This window comes from Peromyscus eremicus, chromosome 2 (assembly GCF_949786415.1).
Source record: "Peromyscus eremicus chromosome 2, PerEre_H2_v1, whole genome shotgun sequence".
NCBI classification, from domain to species: domain Eukaryota; kingdom Metazoa; phylum Chordata; class Mammalia; order Rodentia; family Cricetidae; genus Peromyscus; species Peromyscus eremicus.
Genome location: NC_081417.1, coordinates 104,050,179 through 104,061,496, shown reverse-complemented (window position 1 = coordinate 104,061,496; position 11,318 = coordinate 104,050,179). Strand labels below are relative to the sequence as shown.

Genomic DNA, 11,318 nt, shown 5'->3' with positions numbered 1-11,318 from the left:
AGGAATCACTTAAAGTATAATAGTAAGAAGAAGAGAGATAATGAGAAGAATTACGGGGCGGGGCATGAGGGTGGATGACAGAAGGGAAGGGAAAGCCCAGGGGATCCTCCAGAGAAATCCCCCCACAAAGGAAAATGTCTGACTTTTATGTCCTTTCAGCGGATGTTTGAAACTTTTCATGCCGTGCTAGTTTATCCAATGAGCATACATGACAAAGAGCATGGAGGAGCCAGGTTCCCAAATTAGTCACCCTTAGACACAGCAAAGATGGATTCTTAGCTCTCTGTCCAAGAGAGAACTGCAGAGGAGCAAGGCCTGATTTCTTCAGGCTGTGAGATCTGTTCTCTGAGAGTGGCCAGCATCTTGGGGGCAGGCCATGATTTAATACCCACTGTATCTAAGTTTGCAAAGTCTCCCCCCCCCCTCTCTCTCTCTCTCTCTCTCTCTCAAGTCTGTAGCCCTGGCTAGCCTTGAACTTTGCTATGTAGATAAGACTGACCTCCAACTCTCAGAGATCCACCTGCCTCCACCTTCCTCCTGAGTGGTGGGGCTGAAGGTGTGGACTACCACATCCAACTGAACTTGCCCACTTTAAGTTTCAAGTTCTGACATGCTTCTGGCTCTTCAACTCCCTTTCACTTACTGAGCAAATGTGTAGCAAGCACCTGGTATAGTCTGCCCCTGGAAGAACTCAAATTTCAAAGTGCAAAGCACAGTGCAGTGAGCGTGTGTGTGTGTGTGTTGTGTATAGATAAGAGTCAGTGCTGCAACTCTGCCATCTATTTTTCTGTGCCTGTCGGGTCCTGTGTGTGGCCTTGCCAATTGGCCCGGGGTGTTATGACATGGAGAAGAGCTAGCTGTGACCAGGGTCACATGCAGCTGTCATCATCTGTCACAGCACTCCATGACAAAGGCCCAAGTCTCTCCTCACCCTCTTTCTTAGCTGATGGCGTGTGAGGGAGGTGGGTAAACTCCAGAACCAGAGCAGGACCTGTGCCAGGAGGAGGTGCTGTGCACAGACTGCCACTCCGGCTTTTCCTGTACTTCAGTTGAACTTCTGAGGATTGTGAGTGATACGGTTACAGAGATGTGCGGGTCAATGTGACAATACAGAACCCGCTAGGAAAACCTTTTCACACTGGAAATGTAAACTTGAGCCAAAAGTCAGTAAGATTATATCTACATGTATATTTCATATGTATGTATGTGCGTATACACACAAGTTGTGTATATGTATTATATTCTGTTATACCTTTCAAATATTATGATCCTCCATTCAAGGAGTGATGTAAAAGAGACTATTCTATGTAAACTATTCTAGTTTACTTCTCTGTGACTGTGATGAAACACAGACCAAGAGCAACTTGGAGGAAGGAAGGGTGTCTTTGGTTTAACTACAGACCATCACCGAGGGAAACTAAGGCAGGAACTCAAGGCAGGAACATGGAGGCAGGAACTGAAGCAGAGGCCATGGCCATAGAGGAATGCTGCTCACGGGTTTGCTCCCAGGCTCACATTTAACTACATTTTTTATATAGCTCAGGCCCACTTTTCTAGGGATGGCACTGCCCGTGGTGGTCTGAGCCCTCCTACATAATTTAGCAATTAAGAAAATGCTTGGCAGACATGCCCACAGGGCGGTCTGATGGAAGCCAATCCCTCAGTCGAGGTTGCCTCTTCCCAAGTACCTCTCAGTTGTGTCAAGTTGACAAAAACTAACCAACACATAAATATATAACACATATGCATTAGATATGATGCACAGATGCTCCTGAACCCTTCTAACAGCAACATATGTACCATTCAAATTTACTTCTTAAATATTGTAGATAATACACATGTACATTTAACTTTTACAGCAGAACTTAAGAAAACTTAATACACATAAAGAAGTTGTATATTAGAACTAATATACATAATATACATAAAGTACCTATTAGAAGACCTAATATACATAAAGTTCTTTATGATATACATAAAGAACTTGCATACCATGCATAATATTTATATATGTTCCAATCTCCCAAATCTTGGTTAAATAATTTCAAAACCCAAACTATGCATACTACGGTTCAACTTCCCAAATTCCACCAACACCCACACACATCAATGAAAAGGCATCACTGGCTATCATTCTGCAATATTAGAATTGTCTGATAATTCTTAAAATGCGCCTGCAGTTTCTACTTAACTATATAGAAGAGCTGCCAGTATGCACCATAGCAAGGGGTACATTTTTAGTATATGAAAATCAGATGGGATATGATATTTAAGAAGAATTTATTTACTCAGTCAGACAGGAGACTTCCCTTTGCAGCCACCCCCTCGCCCCCTCTGCCCTGAGTTCCTCCGGGACCTGTCCCACAGCGTGGATAAGGGGTGGTGTCAGGAGGTGTGACCTCACCGCAGGCAGGAGGCACAAAACTCCATTCTTTTCCGTTCTCCTTACAGCTGCTCACTGCCCAAAGAAGACTGAAGCTGGAGACTTGATCTTTTCTGTAGTAATATAATACAGAGAATGGTGATATTCGGAACCGGGTCAGTTTTCGTTAAGGACCTCCTGTGCCTTTTGGAGCCAACTGTTGCCTTGGCTGCTTCCCCGGGTGTGGATAAGAGGAGCCAGCAGGGGGCGCTCTCCCACGCGCCGCTCGCTAAGCCGCTCAGCCACTGCGCGGTTTCCCTTCGCTTTCAGCTTCGTGACGTCACTGAAGCGGGGCATTCCTCCTGCCCCCAGAATATCCCTCCGCATGCACACAAGCACAAATAAGCCCAAACTGCTCCTGCCCTTTGAGCAGAATGGAGACAAAGGACACTTCTGACACTTTTGTCCACACAAGCTGTCTCTTGCCCAAGGAGAATGAACATGAGGACTTGAATTACTGAGAATTTCTTTTTCCAAGATGGAAAGACAAAGGAAAGAGGATCGTCTCACTCCTGGGATGTTTCTTCCAGGAAAGTTTTGTTTGTTTGTTTTTTGTTTTTTACCTGAGACAAGGCAAAGTCTACGCAAACAGAAGAAAGCCTGTCTCCAGACTCGCCTGGCTTCCTCTCCTGCTGACCAAGAGTCAGTGCTGGTCACATAGAATCATTAAATTGCTTTCCATTTCCTTTCAGCTCAGCTACGGTTACGTAATCTTAACAAGGGTGCTTAGTAATTTTAAGAATTACTCATCAGCAGGAAAAACAAAAAGAATTCTCTCGTGCAGGAATTTCTACAAACCCAGAAGTTCCACTCACCCTTGCTTTTAATTTGTGGCTCTGTTTTCTTTAGGAGAGAGAAACTGAGGGCAGACACCACAAGATAAAACAGTCATTTGAATATGAAGAGCAGGTTAATGAGTGGTGAATGAACAGAACAAAAGGGGACTTCTAGAGGGAAAATGCTTGTGACTTCACAGTGAAAGTATGTTTCCAAACAATAGTGGCAGAAAGAGTCAGTGTGCCTGTGTCATAAGAAGCTAGGGAAGAGCACATACATGTCACTTCTGTAAGAGACATAGACTCTCCTCCTACATGCCTCCAATCTGCTACTTCCTCACTGAACATGAGTAAGCTTACTTATTCGATATTCTTCAGTCTTACCAGAACTATTTGTGATGGTATCAATGAAAACGCTCCCCATAGGCTCATATGTTTGAATGCTTGGTCCCTAGTTGGCTGAACTGTTTAGGAAGGATTAGTAGGTTTAGTCTTATTGGAAGGCATATGATACTGGGGGCAGGCTTTGAGATTTCAAAAATCTCTTTTGCTCTGCCTCCAACTTATGGATCTAAGGTAAGTTCTCAGCTACTGCTCCTGTGCCATGCCTGTCTACATGCCACCATGTTCCCCAATCATTTTTTTCTTTTATAAGCTGCTTTGGTTATGATATCTCTTCACAGCAATAGAACAGTAACTAAGGTATTATTCCTTAATATGTTTTTTCTTTTTTAGAAAAAAAAAAGGTATGTTTTGCAAGTGGCAACTAAGATGTATAGAAGACTTCAATATTGTGATACATATCTTTACGAACATCTTTTAAAATGTTAATATATCATAACCATTAGGATTACCAAATGGTTTCTTCAGTGTGAAGAGAAATCCCCATGCTATAGTGAGACTTCTTTTTTTTTAAGTTTTAATTTATTCTTTGAAAATTACATACATGTATTCAGTCTTGCTTATATTCATCTCCATTACCTCCTCTAAATCCCCCCTTGTGCTCCAACATATCTCTCTTCCAACTTCATGTCCTCATTATTATTGTTATTATTATTACTATTATTATTATTAATCACCCTATGAGTCCAATTATTGCTGCCCATATATGCATGGGTGCGGATCCATCCACTGTGGCATGAGCAACCTACCACAAGACTCACCCCAAATGGTAGGTGACTTTCCCTTCCACAGCAACTATAAGCCACTAATAGATCATCAGCAAGGAGGGGGCCTTGGTAGCCCCTCTCTTGTTCATGCTGGAATTTTTAACTCATCTGTTGTTGTGCAGGTCTTGAGCAGGTAACCACATCTGCTATGAGTTCTTGTGTAAAACAGCCACTTCATGTCCAGGAGACAGCATCATATAGCACTTTTATACATCCTCCAGCCCTGACATTTTTTTTTTCTGTTTCTTTTCCTACTATGTTCCCTGAGCCTTGGGGAAGAAGGTTCATACAGTTGTCGATTAGATGGCAAAGTAATCACACTGTTTCATACTCAGCACCTTGGACAGTTATGAGTCTTAGCATTAACTCCTACTGAAAACAAAAGAAGAAGGAGGAGGAGGAGGAGGAGAAGGAGGAGGAGGAGGAGGAGGAGGAGGAGGAGGAGGAGGAGGAGGAGAAGAAGAAGAAGAAGAAGAAGAAGAAGAAGAAGAAGAAGAAGAAGAAGAAGCTTCTCTAACTAAGCCTGAGAACAGGATGTATCTATGGGTATAAACATAAATATTTAGAAGACAGTTTGAGACCATGACCACTTAGAAAAAATAACAACAGTAGATTCCCTTTATGGCCTCTCTAGTCGGAGATTTAACCAGACTTACAATACCAGGTATAATCCACTCCTGTAGAGGAATCCTCAATGCAATCAGAAAGTTGTTGGTTATCCCTACAACAGTCATGACACTATTGCATCAGTGGGACATTTGTGTGACAGGACAGTATTGCAACATTTAGAGTCCAGCATTTGGTAAGACAATTGATGGCTTTTCTCCCCTAGTGGTCTGCATAGCATCTACTAGCACTATGAAAGACAGGAGTGATAGAGTCTCCCTGTCAGTTTAAGATTGATATTTCCGTGTCTTACAACTAAGTGTGTTGTGTCTTCAGTGACAGGGTCCTGTCTAAAGACCCTTATCTAAAAAGAAGACTCTATTGCTGAAGACAGAGGTAGGATCAGAAACGTGCTCTGAAATCTTGGTTTCTGCCCTTGTCACTCTTGATCACAGCTCTTCTCTGAGTTTCTCATGACCTGGGAACACTACATCCTGCCTGTTTCCTTTAAATGTGGCGTTTAACTACACGAAACAGACTTTAGCAGAGCTCTCTGGCAGATGTTTTGCACAAGCTAGGCTTGTGGTTTAACTTTTTCTTTGTGGCATTCTGCTCTTTAGGAAACCATGGAGAAGACACCAGAACGAAACAGAAAGCGGCTTTGTATGAACAGGCAGGAAGGCAGAGGGAGGAAAGCAAAATGCACATGCAACGCCTGTCTTAGGCAGATGTGAAACTCACACCATTGGAATGAATCTTGGGTTCTAAGGGCAAAGGAGGGAAGGTAACCCATCACTGAGAACCACATGTCTTCTACTTTTCTCCAGATGTTTCCCCATCCCAAGGCATTATCAGTCTACAGCTCCTGAAAGAACAAAAATAGGAAATTTCCTTTAAAAGGTCAGTTGATAGACATGAGCTATATCAAACCCAAACCAGGCAATTGAGGCTCAGAACTCTCAGCTTAGAAAGGTCAAAATGGAAGCAGACTCAGTAGGGTGCGGAGAGTCTGACACATTAGATGTTGAGCTATGAGAGGAAGGATTAACCTCCGTAAGCTGATTTCTCTGCTTCATGAGGCACCTTCTACGTGACCTGCTCCAGGTTACTGTTGGGTGGATCCAACAATGATTCACTGTAAGTCACCAACTTAAACAAACAAACAAACAAAAAACAGGCAAAGTGTAGATAGATAGTTTTAAAGAGGAGTAGGTATGGGAAAGCTCATGTTTGTAGCAGTTCATTATACGTTCATAGGCATACAAAGAAGAAAAACAAAAACGCAGCCATCAAGACAGCACTACCTTTGAACTATATTGTACATTTGCTTGAAAGTTTTATTTTGATGTTAAGGGATCTTTAATTCAAATTCTTAAGGCTCAAACTTAACAGGGATAAAATGGTAAAATCACAATCTTATAAAAAGCTACTACCTTGTTGTAAACTGTTAAAGATAATTAAGACATTCAAGCTAATGGTCAATCACCTTATAAATGATCAAACTTTTTAATGTGCTCAAAATTATGCTTGTAAGTCAGGCTAAGTATAAATGTATTTATTTACAAACACAAGCTTAATTTAACCTCTATATGCTGTCAAGGTTAACCCTAAAACAAATAACTAAAACAAGTAAAGTGTATTTAAAATCAAGTATTCTTAGTAGGTGGTCCTCAAAATTCCCAGACATCTGCAGAACATGATTGATTTATTTAATGATTATTTAATTAATTATTTAATTTTATTTTATTTAATGATTGATACAGAGGCCATTTAGATTATGCTTCCTGATCTAATTTCTCCTCAGATCTCTAATGATGTTGATAGCCAACTGTATGAGTTGTCCGTAATTGAGAGAATAGGTGCTTTCTTTCTGATGCCTGGCCAAATTATACATCCATCCAGTAACATACTTACAGCCTTAGCAAAATAAAAACGTTTATCTTGTTCTTTAAATTAAAAAGAAATAAAGATTTTTTTCTCATTCCAGGCCTATCAGGCACTGAAAACCCAAACTACCCAGACTCGTTTAGATTTGTGATTACTAAAACTTCATTTTCAAAATTTGTATTTTTGTGAAACATAACAAAAAATTTAAGAATAACAATATATACAGCCTTTTTGGGCGGATTGGAAAGAAAAATAGTAGTAAATTGGAATGAAGAAATTTTGTAAAACCTTTCTTCTGGATCTCATGGTTACCCAAAAATCAAACATAATTGCATGTTTTTCAAATTCCCTTTGAGGCCAAAAGAGAGTTAAACCAAAAATATAATCAGTAAAAATTGGATTATTTTGAAGTTTTCACCTAAATCATTTTTAGTATAGCCTGAGAATCTGTGACATCAAACTGTAGGCAGAATGTAATAAAATGACTTCCAACAAGCTCTTCCTCCACGAACTGTTATGCTTTAATATTGTTCCCATTTTTGTTTCATTGACAGTATCAGCTAGGAAGATAGTCTCATGCTTGCATGGGAAAACCCTACTGTTTTCTACATCAGGATTTTCTGTCATTATTTCTCAGGTACTTCTGAATACCCTGTAACGTAGTAGCATTTTTTTTAATACTCACAATTAAAATTGTCCTGAATTTTAAGGACCCCAAGTCTTAAGTTAAAATCATCACATTTAAATCTTTAAAGGTTAATGACCGCTGTTGATTTAATAGGTTTTGTTTGTTTCTTAGTTTTGTGCTTTCTCTTGGTCTGATAAGAGATCAGATTCTGGCAAGGGAGAAAGTTAGAAGAGGCTCACAAGGGTCTATCCTCTGTTGAACACCTTATTTTATACAATGTTTTAAGCTTCTAGTGCATAGTTATTAGTGAATGGACACCAGCTTGACACCTGGAAATACATCTGTCGGTGTCTGGGGCCTTCTCTGCTGTCAGGTGTGAGAAATCCGTGTTCAGAGTGCACTAACAGTTCATACAATGCCTCTTCCTAACTAGTCAGCTGCAGAGCACAGCCCCAGGCATGCCATGGGGCCCTGGAAACTCCAGAGAAATACTACAGCATCATATCTGGAACTTAACTTTGTCAAATAGTCCTTTATCCATTTCCTCTCTAGGACTCTCATTACAGCTAAATACTCCATAATGCTTATGCTAACAAATGATTTGAGAAATTTTAATATTAGTCATGTTACTGAAATCCCTTACTATTCACGGGGTCAAGCTATTGTGGAATGACATCATCAAGTACTTACTAGGTAAATAAATAAATAAGTAAATAAATAAATAAGGGTTTTTTTTACACCCACCCAAATCCCCACATCCTCACATATTATTAACTATGGTAACCTCAAATTTAAAAATTTTTTCAGTTTAAAGGATAATGCTTTTTTTGCTGCCCCAAAGTGTTTTGCCCTAAAGGAGACAAAACCTAAAGTATATGTTAAATGAAAAGATTTAGAATCTAACCAATGAAAAAGTCTTGATGTTAACATTGGGCTAGGTTGTGCTTCTGTCTTTCCAGGAGATGAACAAGGTCCCAGATGGCTCCTGATCTGATGCATCCAACCAGGATATCCAGAGACCACTGAACAAATGAACCATCTTGAAAGTAGATGACAAGTCATCCAAAGGAGACATCCCAAGAGGAAAAGGAAGCTTGTAACTTGGGGAGACATCAGGGCTTTAATTCATCAAGCTGAGACTTTGGGAAACCAACAAAGACTGATCCCAAGATGATACTGAGTGTTACATGTTAACACTCAGCTTGTCACTGCAGAATCCAAATGCCTTTTGTCCGGTGGAGAGTGGATAAAACACATCTGTGATAGGAAACAGTATGATATCGTTCCACCAAGCTAAAGGACTGTTTATAAAGGTTTATGTGGAATAGGCCCCATATTACACTTATTTTGTTCAGTAAACCTATGAAATTGATCAGTGTTATTAGTAAAACTACGAACATTACAGCAAAAATATTAGCAGAAATACATGTAGGGATGAGTGAATTAAGGACCACAGCTTTACAAAACAGAGCTACTATAGATTATTTGTTGCTGGAGCATAATCTTGGTTGCCAACAATTTCCTGGCATGTGTTGTTGTAATGTGTTAGATTTTCCCCATACTATTTATAGTCGTATTAATTATTTACATAAAGAGAATCTCTCAAGTGACCTTTGAATGGCTGTCCCGTTTAAGATCCCAGGGAGCAGTACTTTGGAATGGTTTCCTTGGGTTCGAATCTTTGTTTGGGGGCACATCAGCCTTCCAGCTCTCAGACACTAGAGGGAAATGGGAAGTGGGGGTGGGAAAGATGAGAGCTGAGCTCGGAAATTAACAGGGTCCCGGAGAGGGCACATGATGGGGCTCACCCCTGCACGGGAGCTGCACGGGAGCTGCACGGGAGCTGCATGGGAGCTGCACTGACCCGCGCCAAGTCAGACCTCAGCCAAGAGGATGGCGCTCCTGCTGGGCAGATCACTGTCTTCCCGTGCTTGAACACGACATCCACCGAAGTGGCATTTCCTGGCAGAAATCCTCTTGCTCTGCCTTAAAGTGCTTCATTGACCTGTCCCTGTCTCTGGTACTAGTGAGATCCTCTGTCCCTATGGAACTAAAGACAAGTTCTCTCCCTCCCTGGATTACAATGGTGTCCTCTTCTTTCTCAGCTTCCTTTGAGTAATTCTTTCACTAGGTACATATGATTTTCCTCTGTGTGTGTGTGTGTGTGTGTGTGTGTGTGTGTGTGTGTGTGTTTTCCTATTGCTTTATGTAACCTAATGGCATGCTATTTTTTAAAACGTTAACCAGTTCAACTGTGTCTTTAGCTCACCTTCAGTCCTCATGTTACATTCCCTGCCTTTCTTTCCTTCTTCAATTGGTGCCGATGCTGTTTCTGCTTGAAGTTTGCCATGAAGCAGTTCAGAAAAACGGAAAACAAAAGTTATCCATCAGGCTTTCCAGAGTCCTTGGGGCCTCAATTTCCACTCTTTCCCTCCAAGGAGTGTTCCTGGAGGGCACCTGTCCCTGCGCTGACAGGTGGATCTAAAGGAAATGGGGCAGAGACGTTTGCAACACACAGGCTGATAGGAAACAGGGTTGATGAAGGAAGCCAGAGAAGAACATCTCCAGGGGCACTTCCTTCCAGGACAAGGAAGAGACACTGACATCCTCTATGCCAGAGAACAGGGATTGCACTAGAGTTATCTGCCTGCTGGCCATGGGATTCCTCCTGAAGCAACCTAGAGTCTTTCATGCCTTTCAGGCAGCAGAAGTAGAGGACTCTCTCCATTTTTCACATTAGGATCAAAGACTTTCTGTTCATCAGGTTTCTAGTCCAGAGTGACCAAAGCAGGTGGGCCTGGACTCTGGCAGCAAAAGAGCCAAGAGGAAGGCCAAGGCCAAGGGCTTCTGGGTTCTTGTATAAGCTGTTTCCTAAGCTAAACTGTGAGTCTCAAATCTTCAGGGTCAGATAGCTTGAAGAGAAAAATGAGTGCCTGCTGGTTAAGCAGGACAAGGAGGTCTTAACTATTTCTCACTGCCAGTCTACTTTTCCCTGGTGGCTGGAATGAGGAGCAAGGTGAGGATGAGGAGGACACAATCTACTTCAACTTCATACAGGCCTGTCAAAGGAGGGCAGTGGGGGATGGGCACATAGGTACCAAGCAGGAATCCTTCCAAGGCATGAAAGTGTCTCTTCCTTCGGCTTGCACTGCTCTCCTGATCTTCAAGGTGCCACTACTCTCTGTGACAATCGTCCTCATGTGCTGCTCTACTGCAGAGAGCTCAGCATGTTCTTCTTCAGAGCAAATGCACAGGGGTTCTTCAGGCATCTGGCCCAGAGGCACCACCCACCAATAAGAGGGACATAGAGGCTTTAGATCACCTTACACTTGTCCATTCATTCCACTATCCTAGAGGCTTCATATTCTTGCCTATGTCCAACTCAAGACTGTGGGTGATGTCCAGTCTGCAGGCAAGAGCTGAGTATCACCCAATCCCAGCAGTTGAGACACCTGGGCCAAAAGCTTAGAGACTTGGCTATCCCAGCAGCAATTCAAATCAGAGGAAAGTCAGGAGCACCAGATACTTATCTACTACAGAGAGAGCAAGCCCTACCCAGCTGCCTTCTCCTCTTCCCCAAGCAACATCATGGCTACCAGGCCGACCCGAGGACACTCTGATCCCAAGAAGCTGACCTCAGGCACAACAGCAGCACCTGCACAGGTGGTTTTCAAGAAGATTGAGAGTGGGGAAAGCACCAATGTCTCTCAACTCTCAAGAACTCCAAACAGCGAACAGGAACGGGAAAGGGACATGCAACCCAGGAACTGACACCACCTGGGAAGTTGAATGAAGTGCTGGGGGACCACAGGCACTGGGAAGTTCCAGAA

At 42.0% G+C, this 11,318-nt stretch overlaps 1 long non-coding RNA gene across 1 annotated transcript; it reads left to right on the top strand.

Moving 5' to 3' along the window:
- The first annotated feature begins 5,599 nt into the window (after positions 1–5,599).
- On the top strand, positions 5,600–8,818 carry LOC131905018 (uncharacterized). The gene is made up of 2 exons (XR_009377827.1): positions 5,600–5,873; positions 8,448–8,818. It is a non-coding gene; the product is annotated as an uncharacterized LOC131905018 (long non-coding RNA).
- The last annotated feature ends 2,500 nt before the right edge of the window (positions 8,819–11,318 follow it).